General features: G+C 42.6%; 1 pseudogene; it reads left to right on the top strand.

The window, feature by feature from the left end:
- Positions 1-12,261: 12,261 nt before the first annotated feature.
- Positions 12,262-13,913, top strand: LOC150062721 (DNA (cytosine-5)-methyltransferase 3A-like; annotated as a pseudogene).
- Positions 13,914-18,066: the final 4,153 nt, after the last annotated feature.

Below are 18,066 nucleotides of genomic sequence, written 5' to 3'. Positions count from 1 at the left end.
ATGAGATAAAATGTACTGAATACTGGCCATACGCCACAAGCCCCTCAGTGATAGAACAGAAAGAGAAAGACAGACAATATACAATTTACAAAATATCTTGACAGTACAAATTTTTAGAGTTGGAAATGTAGAGTTTGATGATAAAAGGTTCAGAGAAAAGGACAATAGATTTCTCGTGGGACTCCTGTAGTGTCTTTGCTCAGGGTGGCAGAGGGGCCCTTTTCTAAGCAGACACTGAAACAAACATCTTAGAGAAATATACTTGGCCTTCAGGGACAAATGTGGCTCTGAAAATAACGGGAACATCACAGAGCCTAGGACAGTCACTTCCACCTGCTAAACCTACAGCTGAGAGGCGCTACTGGATAAGATACTCATTAAGGGAATCAGGTAATGCTGTTTAGGCCTGGGGTAAGTTGTGCCCCTCAGCTCTCTTTCCTAGGAATATACAGCGTACATACGAGGCCATATATTTCCTCCGACCCCAAATTTCTAATGTGCTTTTTTCACTTCTTGTTTATCATCTGACATCAGCATACCCATTAAAACATACTAGAGGCCCAGTGCTGGTGACTCATGCATATAATCCTAGCTAATCAGGAGGTAGAGATCTGAGGATCCTGCTTCAAAGTCAGCTTATGGAAAAAAGTCCCCAGGAGACTCTTAACTCCAATTAACCACTCAAAAACCAGAAGTGGCACTGTGGCTCAAGTGGTAGAGTGCCTTAAGCAAAACAGCTTAGGAACAGTGTCAAGGCCATGAGTTCAAGCCCCACATCTGCAAAGAAAAAAACCCACACTGGATTGTTTTCCTTGATTATTCAAATATATATTATTTTTCTAAGTCCAGTATGGGGTGTGAAAGACCAAAGATTTTTTTTCTAGTAGGAAAGAAGGTCATGCAGCCATAAATTTTCCATGCAAATTCACCAAGGCGGATTTGACATTTAATCCTTAAAACCACAATAATCCAACTCAGTTTTATTCACTTTTTCCACGGAAACCATACAAAATTGTATACAAATACTCTTAGTCCAAATGAAAGCTCTGTGTAATAAACTCCACTTTGGGAATTCAGTACGAATCAAACAATATTTACAAGAAGAAAAGATAAGAGAAGGAAGTTTGCTGTTTTTTGTAAAAACCTTCTTGGAAATGTTTTGTTTTTCCCTTGATATGTGGGTTCCCCATGTGGTTCAAATTTTTCCGGCACCATTCTTTAAAATGATATGTGATTGGGAAAGGTGGGATTTCAGAAAGCCACAGATGTTAGCACTAACTCACCTTGTCCCCGACCTTACAGGAAAAAAACAAAGCACATTAACACTTTGGTAGAAAGGAAAGTTTGCTAAGACCCAGCATCTCTGGCTCTGACAGTGGCTAGGAGCCTTCTGTGTTTGAGTGGGTACTTAGGTGCGCAATAGATTTCTCCCGTGCTCACAGCTTCCTAGCCTTTCTCTTGGATATACTTCTCCATCAATACCAGTTGGTGCTTTGGGAGAGCTAGGATGGGGTTGTAGGTAAAGCTGAGATTTCCTGAGACCCTAGATCCATCAATGTTAATTCACTGATCGTAGAACTCGTAGAGTCACAGAAAACATACAGTACACAACACACACACATACACACACACACAACACACACACACACACACACACACACACACACACACACCCCAATTCTAGTTCTTTCTGTTGTAAGTTCCTAGCCAGCACTCAACAAATACAAATTGACAACGCACTCCTGCAAGCTAGACAGCTACCATGGCACTGCTTTTACCTTTGCCTTTGCTTTTGCCTTTGCTTTTGTGCCTTTGCCAGGAGACCAGAGTGGGAGCATATGTTTTGATCATCTTTCGGACTGAGAAATGCCACATTCGGCAATGGGCCCAAAATCTGGTGCATTTCCTCATAAAACACTGCCATTTTTATGAGCTAAGTGGTGAATATCATTAAACTCAACCTATAAAAAAATCACCAAACAGCAAGACCCCACAGCTAATAATAATATAAAAACTCAAAGCCACACATTACTTCAACATCCTGTGGATGAGGGGAATTTAAGTGGCTACTCTGTAGTCCATTTATGCCATTGTATAGTCAATTAGTGGGTACCCAGTGGTGGAGTGCTGCTGCGTTATAGTGAGAAATGACATAGACAAATGACTGAATGGGATCTCATGCCTGTGGTTACCTCCTTGTCTGTGAAATTTGTGTTGACTCCTATCACCTTGGCAGGTCCTTCCTGGGAAGGCATTAACTGGCTCCATCTTACACATGAAAGCCTTAAAGACTGTGTTTCCAAGTTCAAAGACACTTCTTTTCCTTAATCTTGAAGTGGAGAAGGGAAGAGCTTTCCATTTATGGCGGTAACTGAATGACCACACAAATAAATCATGGAAGAAAAATATATTACCCTGGAGGGTCCCACCGCACTATGCCAGATAAGACTCAGAATTGGAATTCAAATGGCAAGAGGAAAGTTTAGACCAGGCTTCTGTGGGGTTTTGGGGAAGAGCCCAGGACTATTTCCTATGAATGGAGGGCTTATGACTCTTGGGGTGGTTTCTGTTGATTGTGATCTGAGCCCTTGGCAGTTCTAAGAAGGAGTAATGCTGGCTTGGTGGAGGAGATTCTGATGAGACAGATGAAAGGTGAATTCTAAGCATAATGACTTTCAGGAGAGAAGTACTTTCTTCAGTGATGGTTTGGATTACTAAATACCAACAATGCATCCAGATTCTGGGTAAATGCAGAACATGGCATTACAGGGTGAGGGGATGTTTCCAGTTAATGTGCGTGTAAGGGCAGGGGTTCACCGGTTGTGGAGTGGCTGGTGTACTAGGCATTTAGACATGTGAATTTGGAGCCAGGTTTGGCCAGATGAGGAGTCACTATATGTGGCATCACTCAGGCTCACTGGCTCCAGATGCTACATGAGAAATCACATTTGCTCCAGGCTCCAAACTTGGTCCCAGAATGGCTCTTCCCATGATGCTTTTGTGTTCTGTATAGTAAAATGTTGAGAGATGGGCAAGGCCACACCTATAGTTTTTTTTTTTTTTAAAGCTAAACAGAAACTATTTACGAAACTCAGAAAAATGTACTAATTTCAATGTCTCTTCACATGTTCCTCCCCCAGTTTGGACAAATAAAGCAGATGTTGCCTTTGTACTTATTTGGGACTAATTTTCAAGAAGGAATGATGGATGTTACTACTGAGTAGGTATCAGCCAGAAAGGAGTCAAAAGAAAATGAGGAAAATTACAGTCACCAGTGTAAGGTCCATTCTCAGAGCTGGGCATTCTTGGATATATTTGAACTATACTCTGCTCTGACTGTGAGAATGAGAATGTAGACTTGGCCTCTCCTGCTGAACACACTGTGGGCTGCATCCAGCCTCACTTCCTGTCTTGCTCTCTCTCATCCTCCTGTCTGCATGGATTGTAGTCACAAAGGTGGTTGACCAGTTGTACCTGATGTATCACACAGAGTATTGAGGACTATTATATTCTCTTTAGATGACTGGTACATTTTTGTCCCATTTTCCTTTAGAAACATGGTAAACTTCGGCCTGCAACCTTGCAAGCTATTAAATTTTGTTTATACTTTCTTCACCCTGCAATCCTTTGCTTCACGTTGGAATTAAATATTCCTCACATTGTGTGATCTACCAGGAAGTTCTTTCAAAACTGAATAATTATTCTTCATCACATCAATTTTTTAAGTTGATCCATTTTACCTATCAGGATTGGTTTTGTTTTTACTATTTAACTTTAAAAAAATTTGGTTGGAGCAGTACTATATTTTAAACTCAGGGCCTTACACTTCCTAGGCTGGAGCTCTATTATTTAAACCTCCAGCCCCATTTTGACCAGTTATTTTTGAGATAGGGCTTCACTTCCCACACAGGTGTGTGTCTGAGCTGCAGTCTGCTTTACTTCAGATTTCCTGTATTGTTGAGAATAACAGGATTCTCACTCTAGAGATAGAGTCTTCTGGATTTTCTGCCCAGGTTGACCAAGAAATGTGATCTTCCCAGTTCTAACTACTTATGTAGTTGATATGACAGCCTCTCCCCTCTGAGCCCAGCTAGGGAAGGAGACAGATCTTATGGACTTTTCTGCCCAGGCTGATCCTAGACTGACATCTTTCCAATCTTAGCTTCCCAAGCACCTGGGATTATAGGCCTGAGTCTCTGGTACCTACCTACTTATTTATTCTTAAGAAAAAAATAAAAATTTAACTTTTACCTTATTTGTTTTTGTTCTGTATCTCAGCTAAACTTGTAATAATTCTTTAGATGCTATTTTTCAGTATTAAAATATCTTTCAAAGCAATGGTCAGTGAAGATATTGGGGTTGTACATTTGATGAATGTGTAGAACAATATAGATTAGTTGTTGGAATATCTTTCAAGAGTTTTAAGGCAGCTATCAAAAATTCTATTATAAATAAATACAAAAAGATGAAAAAGAAATTCATCAAGAACACATAGTCACACGCACAAAAAGAGGCTTAAATGAAATTATACAACCAAGAATACAAAAGCAAGAGGAGAAAAAAATCTCCAGATGGGCCCAATAGTGGAGATAAAAGAAATAAAATAAGTGAATTGAAGACAGAAAATTAGAATTCACTCAAACAACAGAGAGGAAATAGAATGTAAAAATATGAAAAGAACCTCAGGGACTGTGAGGCAATAACAAAATATATAATTGATGTGCCAGAAAGACAGGAAACAGAGGATAGGACAGCAAGACTTTTGGATGAGCTAATTAATGGCTGGAAGCTTGCCAAATTTTGCGAAACACTTAAAAGACCCCCAAATTGGAGCAAATCTCAAACAGGATCAATGTCCCAAATGTAAGCAAAAGCACATCATAATCCAAATTCTACAATCAAAAACAAAAGAACACTAAAATTACCCAGAGATAGACATCTTATTACATAAGAGGGAACATCAATTCATATATGAGACTTCTTATTTAAAAAGAAGAGGAGGAAAGAATGGAACCCAATACCTTTTAAGTGCTAGAAGAAAAGAACTCTCGCTACACTTCTCTGCCCTGTAAAAATACTCTTCAGAAAAGTGGGAAATGAGAAAAAAAAACTTAAAGAGAAATTTAACATCCATATCCTTAAAGACTTCTAACAGAGACCCAGGTACTGGTGCTGTAATCCCTACTACTCAGGAAGCTGAGATCTGAGGACTGGGGTTCAATGCCAGTGCAGGCAGGAAAGTCCATGTGAACATTATTACAAAATAACCAGCAAGAAAAGAAGAGAAAATAAAAAGCAGTAGATATATGACTCAAGTGGTAGAGCACAAGGTTTGAATGAAAAATCCCAAAAAGAGCAAGAGGTCTTGAGTCCAATACCAAGTACAGGAAGGAAGGAAGGAAGGAAGGAAGGAAGGAAGGAAGGAAGGAAGGAAGGAAGGAAGGAAGGAAGGAAGGGAGGGAGGGAGGGAGGGAGGGAGGGAGGGAGGGAGAGAGGGAGGGAGGGGAGGGAGGGAGGGTAGGGAGGGAAGGAGAGAGGAAACAGTGAAAAATAAAACAGTATTAAATATATCTTATTGTTGCCCTCTGTTGGCGCTCACTTGTCTTCTTGGTTCTTATGGGAACAGTAGGTTTCTACTGGACACATTTTTTTCTACAGTGCCACAAGGCCCCTGGTTCTAGGCAACTCTTTTATTTAATAATCATTTCCTTTATGTTTGGTACATAAAACTTGATCTGCATTTATAAACTGTGGTTCCAGTGACAATGTGGTCTTCAGAGCCTCTCCTGTCTGATTTTTGTCTGTCACATTTACTTAGTGATATGAGGTTCCTACTAATCCAGTCACTATTAATTGAATTGGCAAAAAGAGTTTCTCCAGGAGGAGGTCCAGAAATCTCTCAGGGATGACGGCTATGGGGGCCTTTGGAAGGGATAAATAGTATCAGATCAGTGGAACAAAATCCCACACTTCTTGGGTTCTTTATGGAAACTGTGGTCCTTTTGGTAAACTACTTGCCTGGTTCTGTGTTCTGATCAAGAGAAAGCTGTCAGGAAGATGAGGGGACGAAGAGACTTCTTTTTTTTGTTTTGTTTTTTTTTTATTGTAATTAGTAAAAGGGTTACATGATATTTGCCAGATAGAAGGTGCATTAATTCACATACATTGATACCCTTTCACATGTCTTGGTACCCATTTCCCTCCCCCCCCACACCCCCCACCCGTCTTGGTTTTCCCCCCTTCCCTATCAAATTTCAAATATCCAAATACAAATAAATTCAATATATCAGATAACAAAGTGAGATACTATACCAATATGAGATAACCAAGGGACAGCAAAGGAGATGAGAGACAACATAGTACATTAAGGACAACAATCATTCATTATATGGCTTTTGTTTCACTATCCTGGAAGTCCTTTCAATTAGCTTCACATTGTATGTCCTTATGTATCAAGATTTTGCTCTATTGCAAATCTCTGCTAGTAGAGCCCAAGGTTTCTACTGATTATGACGAATGAGGGAAACCATTGAGCCTAAGTTCCTTTGAGTCTGGCTTACTTCACTTAATATGATTTTTTCTAAGTCTTTCCATTTCCTAACAAATGGGGCAATGTCATTCTTTCTGACAGCAGCATAGAATTCCATTGTGTACAAATACCACAACTTGTTGATCCACTCATCAACTGAGGGACATCTAGGTTGGTTCCATATCTTTGCTATGGTGAATAGCGCTGCAATGAACATTGTTGTGCTAGTGGGTTTAGTATGTCCTTGTTTCTGGGTGGTTGGGTAAATGCCAAGTAGTGGAATTGCTGGGTCATAGGGGAGCTCTATGTTTAGCCTTTTGAGGCACTGCCACACTGCTTTCCATAGTGGTTGGACGAGTTTGCACTCCCACCAACAGTGTAGTAGTGATCCCTCCTGGCCACATACCCTCCAGCATCTGTTGTTATTCGTTTTCCTGATCCTGGCCATTCTAGCTGGAGTGAGGTGGAATCTTAGAGTTGTTTTGATTTGCATTTCTTTTATGACCAGAGATGTGGAGCATTTCTTCATGTGTCTATAGGCCATTTTTGTTTCTTTTTCAGAGAAGACTCTCTTTAAGTCTTTGGCCCATTTTTTAATGGGATGGTTGTTACTTTGGAGGTTAGTTTTGGAGTGATTCAATTTTTTGAGTTGTTGATATATTTTAGATATGAGGCTTTTCTCCATTGTTTGGTTGGTGAAGATCTTCTCCCACTCTGTAGGCTTCCTGATTAGTTTACTAGCTATGTCCTTTGCCATACAAAAGCTCTGCAGTTTAATGCAGTCCCACTTATCCAGCCTTTCTCTGATTTGTTGTGATTCTTGGTCCTTATTAAGAAAGTTTCGACCTGTGCCAAGGAGGCCTAGTGTATCTCCTATTCCTTCCTGTAGAGTTTTCAGTGTGTCAGCTTTTACCTCCAGGTCTTTGATCCATTTGGAGTTAATTCTAGTGCAAGGTGACAAAGAAGGATCCAGCTTTAGTTTTCTTCAGGTGCTTAACCAGTTCTGCCAGCACAACTTGTTGAAGAGGCTGTCTTTCTTCCATTCTATTTTTTTGGCTTCCTTGTCAAAGATTAGGTGGCCATAGGTCTGTGGTTTAATGCCTGGGTCCTCAGTTCTATTCCATTGGTCTTCAGGCCTGTTCCTGTGCCAGTACCAAGCTGTTTTGAGAATTATAGCTCTGTAATAGAGTCTAAAGTTTGGAATTGAAATTCCTCCAGCGCTGTTCTTTCTGCCAAGAAGTGTTTTTGCTATACGGGGTCTTTTATTATTCCATATGAAATTTTGGATTGCCTACGAAGAGACTTCTTGACTGGATATTTGCAATGGTTTGCTCTCACCTGACATCCGCACATGTAAACCCTGGTGTGATTTACCTCCACACCCAAAAATCTTAGACCTAGTAAGGAAGGAGAGCACCTCAATTGGCTACATATTTCTAGAAAAGTTCTCAGCCGTTATCTGTGGCATCAGTCTGGCCAACATGAGAAGCATTCACTCAGTACTTGAAGAGAATGGATCCATTGGACTAACCTGTGTTGGGGATCAATAATGTTGAGATAGGGGCTACAGTGACATCAGACCCCATCCATTTGTATTCTTCCAGCCCTAGACTCTCAACCTCTCCTCTTTACCACCTGTTGAACATGGCCTCTGGTCGTGTCTTGAGATAGTAATAGGGCATAGCAGGGAGAAGCAGAAAAATCTGAATCTGTACCACATTGTCTCAACTGGACATTCACATTGAAAATTTGCATGTGCTTTATATTCATTTATATTTGGGCCTATGTTTATTTCAGTTCTGTTGATAATTTCTTCTTGACACATAAGCTACCTAGAAGTGGATTATTTAATTCCCGAGGTTTGGATATTTTACTATTACCTTTGAGTTTTAGTTCATTTTAGGCAGAGACTCTATCCTACCTCGTTTCAATTATTTAAAAATCATTATTGTTGACTGCAGTTATCAGAATATGACTTCTGGGGGTAGATATGTTGTGATAAGTCTTTTCATATAAGTTGTGGAATTAAAAAAATACTTTAAAATAGATTGGTAGAGACATAGCACAGCAGAGAGAGAAAGAAGTAGATGAATAAAATATGTTTTCTAACATTTGCAGAGGTTAGATCTAATTTATATGTAAACACATACAAGGTCATAAGCATGGATTCATAAATGTATTTGCTAAAGTATAATTTATGCAGAGGAGTATTTCGGTGGTGCAACTGCTTTGAACAACTAACTTACCATCTAACAAAACAGTTATCAGGAAACTGGAACTGGAGGTGTTAGAGAGTGAGATCAAAGGAGGGGACAAATAAAGAGTGGAAAAATGTCACCATCATGTTCAATGTATATATGTGAAAATGCAATTAGGAAACTTGAGATGGATGAAATTCACAGAGATAGGAGAGAAAATGAAAGCGGCAATATTAAGATGCATTTACTCATAAACTGACACATTGGATTGAAACCCCTTTGTCTAACTGCTTAAAGATAAATAAGCTAATGCTTATTTAAGAATGGGGATATTAGAAATGTAGACTATCAGAAGATTTTCCTACCATTGCTAATGAATAAATTTATAATAAAAATGTTTTAAAGGAAACTCAGAGGCATATAGTTACATGTTTTAAGGCAGAAAAGATCTGCTCTAAAATCACCACAGACTTCATAATAAAATAATGTAAGAAATGATCTAAGACTTTAGAAGTTCTTAGAGAACTTTTCCAAACTTGTAATCAAATGTTTTCTCCAATGCACTGCACTTAAAAAATGGTATGTTAATTTTTTTTTTCCAGTCCTGGGCTTGAGCTCAGGACATGAACCCTGTCCTTGGATTTTCTCAAGGCTAGAGCTCTACCACTTGAGCCTCAGCACCACTTCCAGCTTTTTTCTATGTATGTGGTACCGAGGAATTGAACCCAGGTCTTCGTGCATGCTAGGCAAACACGCTACCACTAGGCCAAACTCCCGGCCCCTAAAAATTGGTTTGTTGAGTGGTAACACAAGTACAGCTAATTAAAAGAAAATACAATTATAAAATTTAAAAATGGAATATATAGAATTAAATTTATAATTGGTATATTTAATTATCACATAATCTCATAAACTTTAGTTCTAAATAAATGTACAAATGAGATAAAATCATTATCACCATAAAAATCATTCTTTGAATGCTGGGAAAACATGGTGTTAATATTCAATGTACATATGTGGGAAAGGAGGTAGGAAACTTGAGGAGATGGGTGGGGTTAGGACAGATGGTGAGAATGATGGATGAGGTGACAGATCAGGAGGCATTGTATCCCTACATTGACATGTTGAATATAAGTAAAAGCATAAATTATAGACATAGAATAAGATGAACATCAGACTCATACAAATATGTATTGTATACATACATCAACATGCTACTGTGTAACCCCTTTGTACAGCTATTTGGAGACAATTTTTAAAATTGATTTAAATTTTTTTCCAAAAAACCTGAGCAATAAATCATTCATGGAGAAAAGTCAATAGGGTGAAATCAATCCCCCAGTAATTATAAAAATAAGAATTTAAACAGATGAACAAGACATTTGATATCTTAATTGTGTGTGTGTGTGTGTGTGTGTGTCTAGTATTCTTACTATTATTTCCATGGGAGTGAAAATGGATAATTGGCCACCCTGCTGATAGGAATAAAAAAAATCATTGCAATTTTTCTAGGGAAAAATTTAACCACATTTCCCCAAAACTTTTGTAGCATGTGTTTATTTTGAGTTCCTCAGTTTCTGTAAATAATAGTGGAGAAATAAACTCAGGGTTTGCAGAGCATCATGCTAGGAAGACTTAGACTGCAGACAGAAGGTCTTAGTGCCAGCCTGGAGATGTGACATGTGACATGGAGATGTGCTCATCAATTAACCCATGGGAAGCAAAGTCAATTGAATATGTGCTAGCCATTATCCCGATGACTGTAACTCTCTTTACAAAAGTAAGTGACTGTAAACACCATAAGCATCCAGAAAAGTGATTGATGTGGAATGGGGAACCCATGCGTATGGACCCTAGTCTAGAAGGTCTAGCAATTTGTTCTGACTTTAGTTCATGCCACTCAATACTGTGGTTTTGAATGAAAACATTATTTTAGCAAGAACAAGACAACTATCTGGTATTTAGGCTATTTGAGAATTGTGGTATTGATGGTGTTTTGTTTCCTTCATTTGCTTCTCACCTTCAGTGCATTTTCTCCAAAAATATACTTTCTTTTTCTAAGTGAGAAATCACATCCCAGTCTCCCATGTATAAATCCAGGGGTGTGGAGGAGACAAGGCTATGCTGAGAAAAGAGAGACTAGTAAAATGTAGAAGGAACCATGAGAAGTGGCAAAAGCTATGTCTCATTTCAGTCCTTAGAAAACTGTGGCTTGGGTAAGCCCAGCATTTGAATTTCCAGTTCCTTATGTGTGGTGCCTAGGATGACAAAGAAAACTTGGAATCATTGCATGTGAACAAAGCCTCATCCCTCCAGTCATTCTCTCCTGCCACTCCCACACAGCCCCCTTCCTCTCCTGGGTATCCAGTTTCCCAGATCAAATAGTAATACAGTCAACAAATGTCTGTGGAGCCCTCATCCATATCAGGATGTGGGCCAGACGTTGAGCAAGACGTAAATAGTGCTCCTCTTCTAGTCCTAAGGAGTTTGCTGTTTGCTGAGGGCCCTCATCACATGGTGAGCTGAAAGAATTGTAGGATAGGGAAACACATGGCAGTAATTTCGGTACCGAGTTCTATGATGCAGCGAGGGCAAGGGAATGATGGGAAGTAAGTGGAAAGGCACGTGGATTGAGTGCTTGCTCATCAGTGCACAGCAATGGTATTTGTAGTGTTTCTACTACCTACACACAGGAGTCCAGATTCATATATTCACGCATAAACTTGGGAACTTCCTCACCCTGTACCTCCACACTCCAATTCAGGGGTTCTCCCATCCTCCCTTCCTGATTGAGCTGTTTTAATAACCCTGATCTGCCATCTAGGTTTCAGTCTTCTCTCAGCCCACCAGCCAGGCAATCCTCCCTTATTATAGTCTTACCCTGGGCTACTGTCTAATTGTCCTCTTGTCTGATGTCCTCTGCCTCTCAGGTCCATAGGAATGAGTAACTGTAGTATTTATTCCATAGACACTGCTGTACCCATCCAATCTCAGATTTAACCTTTCTAGGAGAAAGATAGCGACTCTCCCACAAAACCCCTGCCACATCCTGCTCTCCCTGAATGTATCACTTGAACGCATTTGGGTGGATGCAGTGTTCCTGTGAAAGGTTTCAGCCATCTTCTCCCAGAATTCAAATTATCCCCTAAAAAGACACCAAGAGCTTGTGTTGTGATGCTGACTCATGTAAACCAGCTGTGTTGCTCTGAATTCCAATTATAAAGCATCCTCAATCCTTGGGTAGTATGATTCTGTGCATTCAGAAAGCATATAGTAATTGTTTATTGGCTGAGAATTTTGAGTATCTTCCAAGACTAAAGACAAGTGTTATTCACTAATTGGTCTTGGGAGAAACTAGTTTCCATCGGAAGCTAAAAAAATGAGTATGATTTACCGATGGCTTATATAAAATTACTATTAAAGACACAAAGGTTTTTCAATGGAAGAACAAGGAAAGACTTGCCTTAGGTTTAAACAAATGTCAGAACACCTGAGACAGACGGCAGAGGGCTGCACCTGGCCTTATGGGCCGAGAAAAAAACCAAGATAATTGCAGTGATGAATGCTGTGGAAGAAAACCATGGATCTGGGGTGGAGGGGCGGGGGGAGGCAGGTGGAGGAAGGTGGAGGAAGCCAGCCCACCAGCTGTGCAGCAATCCTCTGATTCTGCATCCCCCACTGTGGCAGCCACGCCTGACTGCCGGGGGGGCCTATGCTGGGAACAAGAATGCCACCAAAGCAGCTGATGATGAGCTGAGTATGAGGATGGCCGCGGCTTTGACATGGGGAGCTGGTGTGGGGGAAACTTCGGGGCTTCTCCTGGTGGCCAGGCCACATTGTGATCTGGTGGATGACCGGCCAGAGCCAAGTGGCTGAAGCCACTCACTGGGTCATGTGGCTCAGACACGGCAAATTCTCAGTGGTGTGTGTGGAGAAGACGATGCCGCTGAGCTCCTTCTGTAGTGTATTCCACTGGGCCACCTACAACCAGCAGCCTAAGTAGCAAAAAGCCATCTCGAAGTCCTGCAGGGAGCCCTGAGCGGGGCAGCCTGCCACGACAGTGACCACAGTGACACTGCTGAGGCTGTGGAGGTACAGAACAAGCAAATGATCGAATGGGCCCCGGCGGGGTACCAGCCCTGGGGGGCCCCGTCCTGGAGCCATGGGAAGAGGGGAAGAGGCCCTACAAGGAGGTTCACACTGACATGTGGGTGGAGCCTGAGGCAGCTGCCTACACACCACCACCCCCACCCAAAAGGTCCCCAAGAGTACCTCCGAGAAGCCCAAGGTCAAGAACATCACTGATAAGTGCCCAAGGTCAAGGAGTCCATTGATGAACACCCAAGGTCAAGAACATCACTGATAAGTGCCCAAGGTCAAGAAGTCCATTGATGAACACCCAAGGTCAAGGACATCACTGATAAGTGCCCAAGGTCAAGGAGTCCATTGATGAACACCCAAGGTCAAGGACATCACTGATAAGTGCCCAAGGTCAAGGAGTCCATTGATGAACACCCAAGGTCAAGGACATCACTGATAAGTGCCCAAGGTCAAGGAGTCCATTGATGAACACCCAAGGTCAAGAACATCATTGATAAGTGCCCAAGGTCAAGGAGTCCATTGATGAACACCCAAGGTCAAGGACATCATTGATGAGTACGCAAGGTCAAGGAGACCATTGATGAGTGCAGAAGAGAACGCTGGTGTCTAAGGTGCATTTGCATCTCATGCGGGGGCCTCCAGGCCTCTCTGGAGCAGCCTTTGTTCATGGTGGAATGGGCTAGGACTGCAAGAACTGCTGCCTGGTATGTGCGTACCAGTATGGAGACCATGGCTATCCATCCATCCTACCACCCCGTCTGCTGTGGGGGGCGAGAGGTGCCTGTGTGCGGGCACAGCAACTGCTGCAGGTGCTTCTGTGTGGAGTATGTGGGTCTCTTGGTGGGGTCGGGGGCTGTCCACATGGCAATAAAGGAAGATCCCTGGAACTGCCACATGTGTGGGCACGAGGGCATCTTCGGGCTGCTTCGGCACTGGGGCAACTGGCCTCACCTCTGGGCACCTTCTCCAGTAACCATGGCCAGGAACTTGACTCCCCGCAGGTTTACCCACCTGTCTTGGCGGAGGAGAGGAAGCCTACCGGAGTCCTGCCTCTCCGACGGAATTGCCCCTGCTTGGGGCTCTGAGAATGTGATGGGTGGCCATGGGCCTTAGTGACAAGAGAGACATCTGGTGATTTCTAGAGGCCAACCCGTGGTGATGGATGCCAGAGGAGTGTCAGCTGCAGGTAGGGCCCGCTGCTTCTGGGGTAACCTGCCCGGTATGGCAGGCCGTTGGCGTCCACTGTGAATGATGAGCTGGAGCTGCAGGAGTGTCCGGAACATGGCAGAATGGCAAAGTGAGCCCCCGCAGACTCCATAAAGCAGGGCAAAGACCCGTGTTTGCCCATCTTCATCGATCAGAAAGAGGACCTCCTGGGGTGCACTGAAGTGCAAGGGTGCTTGGCTTCCCGGCTCACCACACCCATGTCTCCAACCAGAGCCACACTTGGCCAGGCAGGGACTGCCCGGCCAGTGGTGGAGCGAGCCAGTCCTCCTCGCATCCTCAGCCAGTCCTCCTCCAGTTCTCCTCCAGTCCTCCTCTAATCCTCCTCCAGTCCTCTGCCAGTCCTCCTCCAGTCTTCCTCCAGTCCTCAGTGAGTCCTCCTCAGTCCTCCTCCAGTCTTCCACCAGTCCTCCTCCAGTCCTCCTCCCATCCTCAATGAGTCCTCCTCAGTCCTCCTCCAGTCTTCCACCAGTCCTCCCCCAGTCCTCCGCCAGTCCTCCTCCAGTCTTCCACCAGTCCTCCTCCAGTCCTTCTCCCGTCCTCAGCTAGTCCTCCTCCATCTTCTGCCAGTCCTCTGCAAGTCCTCCTCCAGTCCTCCACCAGTCCTCCTCCAGTCCTCCTCCAGTCCTCCTCCAGTCCTCCAGTCCTCCGTCAGTCCTCCACCAGTCCTCCTCCAGTCCTCCAGTCCTCCTCCAGTCCTCTGCCAGTCACCTCTAGTCCTCCACCAGTCCTCCTCCAGTCCTCCTCCAGTCCACCGCCAGTCCACCGCCAGTCCTCCTCCAGTCCTCCAGTCCTCCTCCAGACCTCCTCCAGTCCTCCACCAGTCCTCCTCCAGTCCTCCACCAGTCTTCCTCCAGTCCTCCAGTCCTCCTCCAGTCCTCCTCCAGTCCTCTGCCAGTCCTCCTCCAGTCCTCCTCCAGTCCTCCTCCAGTCCTCCTCCAGTTCACCGCGAGTCTTCTGCCACCTCTTTGCTCCTTTGAAGGAATATTTTGCTTGTGTGTAAGGAACATGGGGGCAAAATGAGGTAGTGACACAAAGTTAAACAGACAAACAAAAACATAAAACACCAAGAAAGTGAGGATGGAGAGAAGTATCAGCACCCGGAAGAGAAAAAGGAACTTCAAACAAAACCCACAAGAGGCGGAAATACCGGAGGGTTTGCATTGTGAAAAGGGTTGGGCTTCATCTCTTGATTTTTTCAGTGTTAATCTTCAGTCCTATTTAAGAAGCAACACAAGACCCCTCCCTTTCCCTCCCCACCTTCCTCGTTTTTTGGGGGGAGGGGGTGTCAACCATTTTGTTCTCTACTCTTTTCAGAGGGGCTTTCTGTTTGTTTGGGTTTTTGTTTCTTGCTGTGACTGAAATAAGAGTGTTTATTGCAGCAAAAATCAATAACAAGAAAGGAAAAAAAGAAAATTCTATAGAAATCTATATATTGGGTATTTTTTTGTTTTGTTTTTACTATATATCTTTTTGTTGTCTCTAGCCTGATCAGATAGGAGCACAGGTGGGGACAGAAAATAGACACCCATGGGGCAGGAGCCGCTTTCCCTCCCACCCCGAAGTCTCTTCAGCTCCATTTCTGGTCATGCAAAACAGCCCAAATCGCAGCAGGGAGATGAGGACACCACACAAGGCCCTTTTCTACAGTATGTCAGGTGCCTACCACACAGGAAACCTTGAAGAAAACCAGTTTCTACAAGTTGCTGTTACCTCTTGTTTACAGTTCATATATATGATAGATAATGATGTACTGTTAACTACTAAAAACAATGTCAGAATGTGGACTTTCTTAAAAGTGAAATAAATGAAGATTGTATAGATGGGTATCTTGGAATATAAATTTTCAGCCAAAATTTGAATCAAATGACCAATTTAAAATTAAGTTTGTGATTAAAATGACTGAAAGAATTTATTGTGTTATATTTTATTAAGTAGAAGGCAAGCAATTAAAAGGTTTTTTGGATTTTTTTGGTTTGGCATGGGGCTTGAACTCAGGACCTGGGCCCTGTCCCTGAGCTCTTCTGCTCAAGGCTAGCACTCTGCTACACTGAATCAAAGTGCTATTTCTTGTTTCCTGGTGGTTAATTAGAGGTAAGAGTCTCATGGACTTTCCTGCTCAGGCTGGCTTTGAACTGTAATCCTTAATTCTCAACCTCCTGAGTAGCTAGGATTACAGGTGTGAACCACTGGCTCCAGGCTAAAAGTATTTTAAATAAACATTGAAGATGAGAACTGGAAAGGAAATGCAGTAAAACGTCAATGCACTCCTACGAAATTAAGAAAAGTGAGGGAAGGTGTAGTTTGAGAGAGATAGAAAGATGACACTGTTGAATGGTGATTCTTTTGTACATCTACTTAAATATGATAAAATATACACATAATTTTTAAATGGCCACTGAATTTAAAGGGATGGTGAAAATAGAAATGCCTCCAGCCTTTATCAGGGACAATTTGGCAATCTGTTCCACAATTTTAAATAACAACCCTCTTTTTTGGGTGGAAGGGCAGGTCATGGGGCTTGAACTCTTCCTGGGCGTTATCCCTGAGCTCTTCAGCTCAAGGCTACTGCCTACCCTTGAGCCAAGCCCCAATTCCAATTTTACAAGTCTCAGGTCTTTTGTGCCTGGGCTGGCTCTGAACCTTGATCCTCAGCTCTCAGCCTCCTGAGTAGCTAGGATCACAGGCATGAGCCACCATGCCCAGCAACAACCCTGTTTGACTCAACATTAGAATGCATATGTCTTACCTGTTTGCATAAGTGTGCATGAAATCAATGCAGATTGTAAAATAGCAAATGGTTGACTATCCTGTACAAGAGAGTGGGGGTGCTGATGAAGCACCACTGTGGGTGGTTCCTCTAGACTGGGTTGTAGTCTGGGGAGAATCTGTACCTGGTCAGACACATGGTCTCAAAGAACACTGAGGGAGAAGTGAAGTGGTAAACACTTATGGAAGAAAATGATGAGCAGAGCTTCTGATTGACAGGAGGACCCAAGAGAGCATATGGCCTAGAGTGTGTTGTATCTCTAGGCCAGGGTCAGGTGACTCCATACAGCCTGCATGCGTTCTCCACGTATCATCCAGCCCCTCTGACTGTGGGCCTGTTCCAGTGCACACCTTGGGCATTCAATCAACCCACTGTTCAGTGTTACTGGCCCAGACGACATGCCCAGGGCCTCAGGGCACACGTGCTGACTTGGGTAGGGAGCTGAGGCCAGCTCTACCTGGCTGCATCCTTTACAATCTTCACTCTTCCCTTTCTATACTTTTGCTTTGATGGAGTACATACCTTTCCACAAAGGATCTAGAGTCCTGACAAAGTGCAGGAGTATTTACCAACAGACTTAGATAAGGCTAAGATTCCTTTCTTGGAAGTGCATTTATCCCTCCTTGCTTATAACCAGGTTTCCTAGAAGAAAACATTGCAAGTACATTGCTGTTAAGTTTCTTAGGCCTTTTCTAAGAATCTTGAAGCAAACATTCCTTCACGCACCATTTCCTTTTACATCTATAAATGTCTCAAAGAAATCTTTGAGTCTGATCTCTGGTGACCTTGGCTTTTAGTTCAAGATTGAAATATGTCACACATTGTCACAGCAATATTTGAGAAGGTATTCTAGCATATCATGTCACCTTGTCCCTTATTTCCTCCAAGCATTTTACTCAAAGCTAATTTTGTTTTATCACCATCACAATGAAGAAACCCTTTTGTGCACATTTTATTCCACCTTATGTTTTATGGCTTTCAGTTCTGCTAATGTGGTGGGAAGAATTCTTTGGCAGGGAAAGTGTTATGTCTCTGAAATTTAATGGGAACAAATGGACTCATTAATTTCATGAACTGAAATTTAGCATTTTACTCCTTTAGAAATAAAGACAAGAGAAAATCACAATGGGATCTGAAAGACCTGTGACTTTTTCCCAATTGAAATTGTAGATTCCCACTCCCTATGTCTTATTGTAGTGTTGTGTTCTGTTTTATATTTAAAACCATTGTGCTGAAAGAGGAAT

The sequence above is a fragment of the Megascapheus bottae genome, chromosome 5 (genome assembly GCF_031878675.1).
Source record: "Megascapheus bottae isolate mThoBot1 chromosome 5, mThoBot2.hap1, whole genome shotgun sequence".
NCBI classification, from domain to species: Eukaryota; Metazoa; Chordata; class Mammalia; order Rodentia; family Geomyidae; genus Megascapheus; species Megascapheus bottae.
Note: the sequence above shows the minus strand (reverse complement) of the source record. Positions and strands in the feature narration are given on the sequence as shown.